Source organism: Nuphar pumila, chromosome 15, assembly GCF_984573655.1.
Source record: "Nuphar pumila chromosome 15, dmNupPumi1.hap1.1, whole genome shotgun sequence".
NCBI classification, from domain to species: domain Eukaryota; kingdom Viridiplantae; phylum Streptophyta; class Magnoliopsida; order Nymphaeales; family Nymphaeaceae; genus Nuphar; species Nuphar pumila.
Window position 1 is genome coordinate 45,747,593 of NC_143263.1, and position 9,922 is coordinate 45,757,514.

A 9,922-nucleotide genomic window follows, 5' to 3' on the forward strand; every position below is an offset into this window, starting at 1 on the left:
AATGGGCTTTCCTAAAAATATACTCTGAGTCCTCAACAAACTCAGCAAGCTCGAGGTCAAGCGAGTGTCGCCCATGCATGCACCAAAGAGTAGACCGATACAGCAAGCATCTAAAGACATTGGTTTTCTACCTACCTAACGTGCAAAGCATCAAAACCACATCAAACCATAAAGTAGGTAAAAGAAAAATAAGACTAGAAAATAATAAACAAGCATGACACACTTGCACCCAACATATATTATAAAAAAATTAAACTATGAGCACAGTATCAATCGTGCGTAGTCACCTCTAAAGGTATCCTAATTGGTGGGCTGTGCAGAAAAGGTAAGCTCGTATCTAGGGTTTGCAAACAATGTGGTTCTAAACTTAAATGCGAAAAAGAAAGTACACAATCCTAATTAATGAATAGGAAAAAAGAAACTAAACAATCCTAAGTAAAGACAGAAAAGAAACTAGCAACCTATCAAAACATGAACAAACACTTGTCAATAAAGTGAATACTCGTATTAATCACCGTTCTCCGACAACGGTGCCAAAATTTGGTGTGAGTTTTATAAAAACGCTTTTTAAAACAATATTTTTAATAAAAATCATATGAAAGCTAGACACCAAAAATATAAAAACCAGCTCGCATGAGTGGTGGAGTCCGGGTCGAATTTAGGGAACGAGAAATACTTTGTATTCGACACACAATTTGAACTATGCTTTAATGCAAAAAAAAAAGAATTAATTAAATAAATAACTAAGAGAGTGCTGCCCCTGTAGAGGGCTTAAATAAATAAATAAAGTGCCTTATTATAACCCCAAATGAATTGAATAAAATAAAGCCTAATTTAAAAGTAAAAGAAAAGGTCTTCAGTGCTTTGAGTCTTGTTGTCCCTTCTTGATCGATTTGCTTCCCTTGATTCTTCCCTTTGTGCACCCTTTAGGTAATTAGGTTGAACACTTTTGTATTGTTTGCTAAAGAGCTCTCTGAGGGCTCCCTGAGGGCACTTCTGAGGCTTGAGGGGACCTCAGAGGGTACTTCGAGGGCACAAAAAGGGCTCTACCGCATGTTCCAACGCTTCCCTGCAAAACATAAAAACACAAAACAAAGCAGTACAAGAAAAATAAACAAGAAATTGACTAACAAATTCAGTTTGACTTGCAAAAGTAAAATTTTGCAATGATAACATATATACGATTGGAAAAGCAGCAATCTGGCAGTTTCAAGGATGTGACGATTTTTCTTTCAGCAACCCCATTTTGCTGTGGAGTTTTTACACACATATACTGACGTGTCATCCCGCTATTATTTTCAAAACTATCAAAAAATTGATTCTTGAATTCTGTCCCATTATTTGTACGCAGACACTTTAAACGGACATGATACAGAGTCCTGATCATGTTGTAAAAATATTCAAAATTTTCAAAAACTTGGTCTTTGGTTTTTAGCAGATATAACCAAGTCATTTTTGAGAAATCATCAAAGACTCTATAGGTGTTGGCCCCTAGACATCAGCATGAACTAATTCAAACGGATTATTAGCAATGTTTTCATATAAGCTAAAAGTTGGACGTGACATTTCAGAGTACTGATAGATATCGCATACACCATGATCAATAGGGATACTAGGAATTAAAGCTGCCAAATACCTATTGGATGGATGTCCCAACCGAGAATGTGACTGCCATCATTGCTGCAAAATTTTGTTGGTCTATTACATATAGCCCATGCTCCATTTTTCCTTCACCAATCTTCTGATTCGTCATCTTGTCCTCGAAAAATACATTAACTGGAGTAAAAACTACATTACAATTAAAATCTCTGGTTAACCTTGACACAGATAAGAGATTTGATGCAAGATTTGGCATATAGAGCATTTCAGAACTTTTTCCAAGAATCTTAGTTTCACACGTCCCTTGGGCCACAATTCTGGACACATCGACAATAGTGACCATTCTTCTGTCATTAACATTTTCAAGTTTTCCAACTTTGTTGTAGGTCATATGTTCTGAGGCTCCCGAATCCACAATCTAAACACAAGAGTTGAAATGTGAAGAGGATGAGACCATACCTAAGATTTTACCTGAAGTAACAATAGTGGCTAGTTATGGATTTTTCTTTCTCAGATTTCAAATCATGTTGGCAATAGTGGTCAACATGATTTCTTGATTGTTTTCACTATAAGCAACTTGAGCTTTTGTAAATTCTTTTTCACTGTTGCTATTTCCTGGTTTCCCATGAAGTTTCCAACATTTTTCTCTAAAATGACTCCTTTTTACAATAGGTACAAAATGATCTCTTTCCCTTTCTTTTAGTGTTCATATCTTTGATTTTGTTGAGTGGTGAAAGCATTGAAAACAACTTTCTCGTTGTGCTCCTCTTGGGCTTGCGATTCTTGCTTTATGTTCATAGCTTTTCTGCGAGATTCCTCTCTCATAATCATTGAACAAACATTAGATAGCGATGAAAATTTGGATGCCATAAGGATCAGGCTACAAAGGTATTCATAATCTGATCCCAAACCAGCAAGAACTTGAAAGGTTTTTTCATGTTCTCTTAATTTCTTAAGGTCCACAAAATCACGGTATGAACTCGTTAGGGAATCATGTTTATCCCACATACTTTTTAACTTGCTGAGATAAACACCAAAGGGAGCATCATTTTTCTTATATTCATGAATGCTTTGGGTAAGTTGACACATACGAGCAATTTCATTCTTTTCACTATATAAATCATGAACAACATCCCAAACTTCTTGGGCAATATCTAAGAATAGGAAATCTTCATCAATGGAGGATTTCATAGAGTTCAAAAGCTATAACATAACCAAGTCATTCATGCTTTGCCATTCCTTAAGTTGAGGGCTGGCTTCATTGGGACGAATATTCTTTCCGGTGATGAATCCTAATTTGGATTTTCCGCTAAGAAATAATCTAACAAATTTGGTCTATGACAAATAATTCGATCCATTCAGCAAAATAGAGGTAATCTTGAGGTTTGGGGTTACTTGTTCATGAACCTGAATTTTTTCTATATTACCCTGGCTTGTAGTGTCGATACCACCACTGCTTGTGGATGAATGATCGTTACTAGCCATGAGAACGGTGCAGTGCACCACAAAAATGGAGCGGGATCAACACCTCACCTGCTCTGATACCATGAAGAGGAGATAAGAAGAATCTATGACACATCAATTTAACATGGTTCGGATCAATAGATCCTACATCCACGACCCAGGCAACCCACTCGCACCGATCTTTCTTATTCATTGAATATGTTGAGATTTACATGGCTTTATATATAGGAGGATGAGGAACTCGCCCCCCTCTCTCCAAATAAGAAGATAAGCACAAACAATAAGGAAAGGGATCAAGGAGATAAATCAAAGAGATAAGGCAGAAACATTGTAGGCAATATACATGATTTTAGGCAACAGACGCAACTACCTCCTCCGTGTTTTCTGGTGATGCCAACTGCTATTCAACAGTAAGTTATAAGACCGTGTGCCCAGTGAAGACGAGATAGAGGAGAATGGAATAGCACTATTCCAATGCATTGCATTTAAGCAATATTTGCATTAATCCATGACATCATGAGGTTTTACATACACTAGCTGGACTTTCTCTTTTATGATATATCATCATCATGAGTATATTCACAGACTAGGTTGATTTTTCATCATAAAGTAAAGCATAAATCCTTTATCCAAATCTAATTTGGATATGTACCATATCCATATCCAATGAGAGTTATCCTACTACTATATGTATATGCCAAACATGATAAACCAATTTCAAGGCTTTAATCAAACCACAAGCTTGTAAACATATAAGTTTAGATCAATTACCATATCCACTCAAACAAAGTATATTTGTATAAGTCCATATCTAAAACCGACTTGAGATGTTATCTATCAAGTCCAACATGATCCATATTATAATTTAAATGCATTTGATGCAAAATAAAACCATGGATCATAAAGGATTTAACCATAATCTAAATCCATATCTCATATCCAGGCATAACACCTATCTGAATCCAATAATAAATCTTGGATCAAATCTAGATCCATTTTCTATAAACAGTAATTATACTTATCTGAATCCATTACAAATTGGATATCCCATATCCGAGAATTATACTATCTGGATCCAACAATAGATTCATTCAATAAGAGACTATCTATGCATCAAACCATAACTGGGTACGCATCATATTAGAAGCTTTGAGTAAAAAATAATTTCAGACCGGATCTTAATACTTATCTAAGTTGAGTTATTTTGCTTAACATCTAAATAACCTCAAAACACTCATAAAATGTCTCGTTCAAGTATGCTTAATGATATTTCCTTGATCCATCACTTATTAACTGGATATATCAAGATCCATTGAAATTCAACAAGATCCAATAGCATTGCCTGGATCTAAAACTCATTCAATTGGATCTATACTCAATCAATTTGATCTTATTCTCATTTTGATCCATCTAGATTCATAGAGATTCAACCAGATTCAAAATACTTTATTAAATCAAACCAAGGTCTATGTCACCTTACTAGATTCAAACATATGATCTAATACCGATCAGATCCAACCTTGAACCAAACATTAGATCTAATGGATCCTAATTCAATTACACTTGATCTATATACAATTGGATAAAAAAAAGATACGTTGAATCAAAATATAAAATAATCCAAAACATGAACAAAATATTAAAGCATATAAAAAATAATATGTACATATTTCAAGATCCAAGTCAGATGCATGTAAAAACCAACCTCTCCCATATCAGGGTAGAGATCTAAAGTGGATTATAACTACGTTCAAAAGAAATTTACCATATCCAACCAAGTATATAAGAAAATACCTATATTGAATTGATCCAATCCAGATCCAAACTTGTATGAGGTATTTTGCTAACTAGAAGTACTTTTCTATAAAATCAAAAAAGTCAAAAACAGTTTTGGGTAAAATCAACAATTCAGAACATAATATCCATAAATTTTTGAGTTAAATAGAAAACTCTAGGTGGTTTTCTGTAATTTCAAAAGGCTTTAGGATTGTTTTGAACAAACCAAAAAACACACCCTGTCTCGGGTATTAACCAGAGGATAAGCTTGTTTCTAAAAATTCTAGAAATAGAGCCTCTGTTCTGAAAAAACAACAAAGGCCAAAAAATGTAATATCAAAATATTTTATGAACCCTCTAAGTAAAAAAAATAACTGAACCGGTTCCTTAAAAAAAAACTTAATGCAGATTTTGTTTTTGAGTTTCTTGTTTTTTTTTTCTTTTTATTTTTTCTCTTTTTTTACCTACTCCCATAAAAGGGAAGAGCCTCAGGGTTTCCCCTTTTTACGAAAGGGGAAAACCATAACGAAGAGGTAGTGGAACGACCGCCATCATTGCTGCCTTTTCCCAAGTGCCACCATGTCATCGACGCTCATCGCGAAGCCTTTGTTGCCCCACGTTCTCTGGCACAAAACAATGTGTTGTTGTCTCTCATCAAGAACCACCGTACCCTGGCCCATCAACCAAAATCTCTGTGCAGCGATTCTCGCCATTCTCACCACCAACGTCGATTCGAACAACGTACTTTGGCGGATCCCCCGACTGCCGCCATCGCTTCCACGTCGTCTGCATCAACAAGTGGCTCCAGAAGACATCTCTGACTCCCCTCTAAAACCTCTTATGTATGCAGCTGGAACGCCCTACCGACGGTCTCCACCACCAACTGTTGCTTCATCACTTCTTCGTCCCCTTCACCCTCCACCATGGATCACCTTTAGATGCCCAAGACTTTGAGGTCCTTCATGAGGCACTCTGCATCTGTGGCTCGCTAGTTTCGGCACAATGGACCGCTTCTTTTGCCTCATTGCAGCAACACAATGATGAAGTCTTGCTCTTGCTGGACGGTTTGACAAGTTGTGAGGTGCTGGAATGGTGATGTTGTGTATAACGGGGCTGGTGTTGGTGAGGCTGTACTGGTTCCTGTGTGTGTTGGGTAAGGGGAAGCGGGCAGTGGATTTGAGCGACGACTGCATCTCCAGCGAGAAGGTAGATGACAAGTACAAGCAGTACTGGGCATTTTTTCTAAGGCCCAAGGAGATCGAGATGGCGGAGAAGGTGCCCCAATTCGTGGACACCTTCTACAACCTGAACACCGACGTCTACGAGTGGGGCTGGAGACAGAGCTTCCACTTCTCGCCCTCCGTTAGTGGGAAGTCCCACAAGGAGGCCACTAGGCTCCATGAGGTCCACGCCGTTGACCTCCTCAACGTTCAGCCTGGTGATTGGATCCTCGATGTCGATGGCCCAATGTGCACCATCTTTGCTCATTCGAGTGCCAATGTCGTCGGGATCACCATCAACGAATACCAGGTCCTGCGGGCCAAAGTGTATAACAAGAAGGCCGGTCCTGACCCTTTGGACCTCTTCTTTTTTTTTGTTTCTTCTACAGCTGCCGCTGCGATTCTAGCACCATTAGCCGTCTCAGCCTACCCCTCTCCTCTCGAAGTAGGTTATATGTCCCCCCCCCTCAAACAGGGCAGTTAGCTACATCTCATGTTCGGGGGGCCCAAAGAGCACCACGTATGTAAGCATGTGCGTCTCGTATCCCCATGTTTGTCAGCATTAATTAACGTTGGAGTTTGATGCGATTGCAAAGACTTAAGTACCCTGTCCTCCATTGGTGCAAAAAAAAATGATGATTCTAGAAAAGGAGTGGTTGTAAAGACTTAAGTGCCCCGAAGATGATTATTTAAGACCCAGTCTCTGCACTGTAAGATTATCCGAGAAAGAAATCTCCCCTGGAAGAGGCCATGAACATCAACCCTCTCACTCTCTCTCTCCCTTCTCTTTCTGCTTTTGTGCACATCCGACAGAAGATCCTACATTGCTCCATCAAGCACCGACTGACCTGCACATTGACTGTTGTGGAGCCTGATTCAGAGTTTTTACCCTTATAGAAGGAGGGTTTGGGGGCTCCTCCCAGCGTGGGTAGCATCATTCAACTAAATGAGTTATGGATCCTGATTCAGAGTTTTTATCCTTACAGGAGGGAGGTCTGGGGGCTCCTCCCAGCGTGGGTAGCATCATTCAACTTGAAGAGTTGTGGAGCCTGATTTAGAGTTTTTACCCTTACAGAAGGGGGGACTCAGGGCTCCTCCCAGCGTGGGTAGCATCATTCAACTTGATGAGTTGTGGAACCTGATTCAGAGTATTTTCCCTTACAGGAGGGGGGTTTGGGGGTTCCTCCCAGCGTGGGTAGCATAGTTTTTGCCCTTACAGGAGGGGGGTTTGGGGGCTAGCTCCTCCGAGCGTGAGTAGCATAGTTTTTGCCCTTACAGGAGGGGGGTATAGGGGCTCTTCCCAGCATGGGTAGTATCATTCAACTTGATGCACTGCAGGATTATCCGAGAAAGGAATCCCCCCTGGAGAAGGCCATGAACATCAACCCTCTCTCTCTCTTCTCTTTCTACTTCTATGCACATCTAGCAGACAATCCTACATTGCTCCATCAAGCATCGACTGACCTGCACATTGACTGTAGCATGGTTCAACTTGATGAGTTGTGGAGCCTGATTCAGAGATTTTGCCCTTACATGAGGGGGGTTTGGGGGCTTCCCCCAGCGCAATAAAGTATTTTGTTTAATCATGGTGCTCATGTTTCATTCGGTTGTTTTTTGCTAAAGGTTTTTGTAACACCCTTTCTCACGATTTTCTATTTTTTTTCTGGTTTGAAGATAGTGACCTCTGAAAGTTACCATTCAATTTCAGGAAAAGAACCTCTTACAGAACCTGAAATTCTATAACCAGTTCCGGTTTTTAACAGATTTGAAATATCAAATGAGTTTATAAAGTTACAAAAATTTCCAAATATAAACTATCCAAGTAAAGAAAGAAAACCCTTTTTACAGATTTGAAAAATAATCTCCCGTTGGGGAGATATGACTCTTGCAAAATGAACAAAAAAACTGAGTAACTCAAACGATATAGAGTGTGACAGGGTCTTGGTTATTGACCAAAAACAAGTACGAAATGACCATAAAATTTGTGAAAATTGGCAGAAATAAACTAGATTCAATAACGAAGATGCCGCTTTTTACGGATCGAAAATCCGATCTCTGGTTAGGGAGATACGCCCCCGACAATTGATTCAAATAACGATTTACGCGTGACGGCTTACTGAATAACACTACATATAACAATTTATAGTGTATTTCATGAGTCACTAAAGTGATTTGTGGTGTTTTTAAGTAACTCATTATGTGTAAATCACTATTGTGACTTATAGTATTTTCAGTAAATCCCTACCTGAATTAGGACCAACTTGTCGGGGGCATATCTCTCTAATCGGAGATCGAATTTCAAATTCGTAAAAAGCGGTGTCTTTTTTATTGAGTCTAATTTATTCTTTTAAATTTTTAGCAATTTTTATAGTCATTTGTTTTCCCATTTTGATTAAAAAGTAGACCCCTATTATTCTGCATTATTTAAGTTGCATATATTTTTAGTTTATTTTGCGAGAGTCATATCTCCTCAATGAAATATCATTTTCCAAATATGTAAAAAGGGTTTTCTTTTTTTATGTATCTAGTTTATATATGGAATTTTTTATAATTGTTTATACATATTTGATATTTTAAATTTGTAAAAATTTAGGACTGGATACAAATTAATCTTATTTAACCATGATTAAACAAAATAGTTCCAATTTTTTATATATTTGAAATATCAAATAAATATATAAAGTTATAAAAATTTCTATATATAAACTAGATAAATAAAGCAAAAAAACCCTTTTTACATATTTGAAAAATGATCTCCCGTTGGGGAAATATGACTCTTGCAAAATGAACTAAAAACATGAGCAACTCAAACGATATAGAGTGTGACAGGGTCTTGGTTTTCGACCCAAAATAGGTATGAAATTACCATAAAAATTGTTGAAAATTGAGAGGAATAAACTAGACTCAATAAGAAAGACACTTTTTTTATGAATTTGAAATCCGATCTCCAGTTAGAGAGATACGCCCCCGACAAGTTGGTCTTGATTCAAATAGCGATTTACGCGTGACGACTATAGCGATTTGTAGAGTTATTCAGTAAGCCGTCACGCGTAAATCACTATTTGAATCAAGACCAACTTGTCGGGGGCGTATCTCCCTAACCAGAGATCGAATTTCAAATCCGTAAAAAACAGTGTCTTTCTTATTAAGTCTAGTCTATTTTTGTCAATTTTCAGCAATTTTAATGGTCATTTGTTTTCTCATTTTGAACAAAAACTAGACCCGTATTATTCTGCATTATTTAAGTTGTACATATTTTTAGTTCATTTTGCGAGAGTCATATCTCCTCAATGAAATATCATTTTCCAAAGCTGTAAAAAAGGTTTTCTTTTTTTATGTGTCTAGTTTATATCTAGAAATTTTTATAATTGTTTATACATATTTGATATTTTAAATTTGTTAAAATTCAGAACAGGATACAAATTAATCTTATTTAACCATGATTAAACAAATTAGTTTTAGTTTTTTATATATCTGAAATATCAAATAAATATATAAAGTTATAAAAATTTCCAGATATAAACTAGACAAATAAAGTAAAAAAAAACCTTTTTTACAGATTTGAAAAATGATCTCCCGTTGGGGAGATATGACTCTTGCAAAATGAACTAAAAACATGAGTAACTCAAACGATATAGAGTCTGATAGGGTCTTGGTTTTCGACCAAAAATAGGTATGAAATGACCATAAAAATTGTTAAAAATTGACAAAAATAAACTAGACTCAATAAGAAAGACACCGCTTTTTACGGATTTGAAATCTGATCTCTGGTTAGATAGATACGCTCCCGACAAGTTGGTCTTGATTCAAATAGCGATTTACGCGTGACGGCTATAGCGATTTGTAGTGTTAATCGCTATAGC

The 9,922-nt window shown here is 37.1% G+C and overlaps 1 pseudogene; it reads left to right on the forward strand.

The window, feature by feature from the left end:
* Positions 1 to 5,928: 5,928 nt before the first annotated feature.
* Positions 5,929 to 7,317, forward strand: LOC149815308 (24-methylenesterol C-methyltransferase 2 pseudogene; annotated as a pseudogene).
* Positions 7,318 to 9,922: the final 2,605 nt, after the last annotated feature.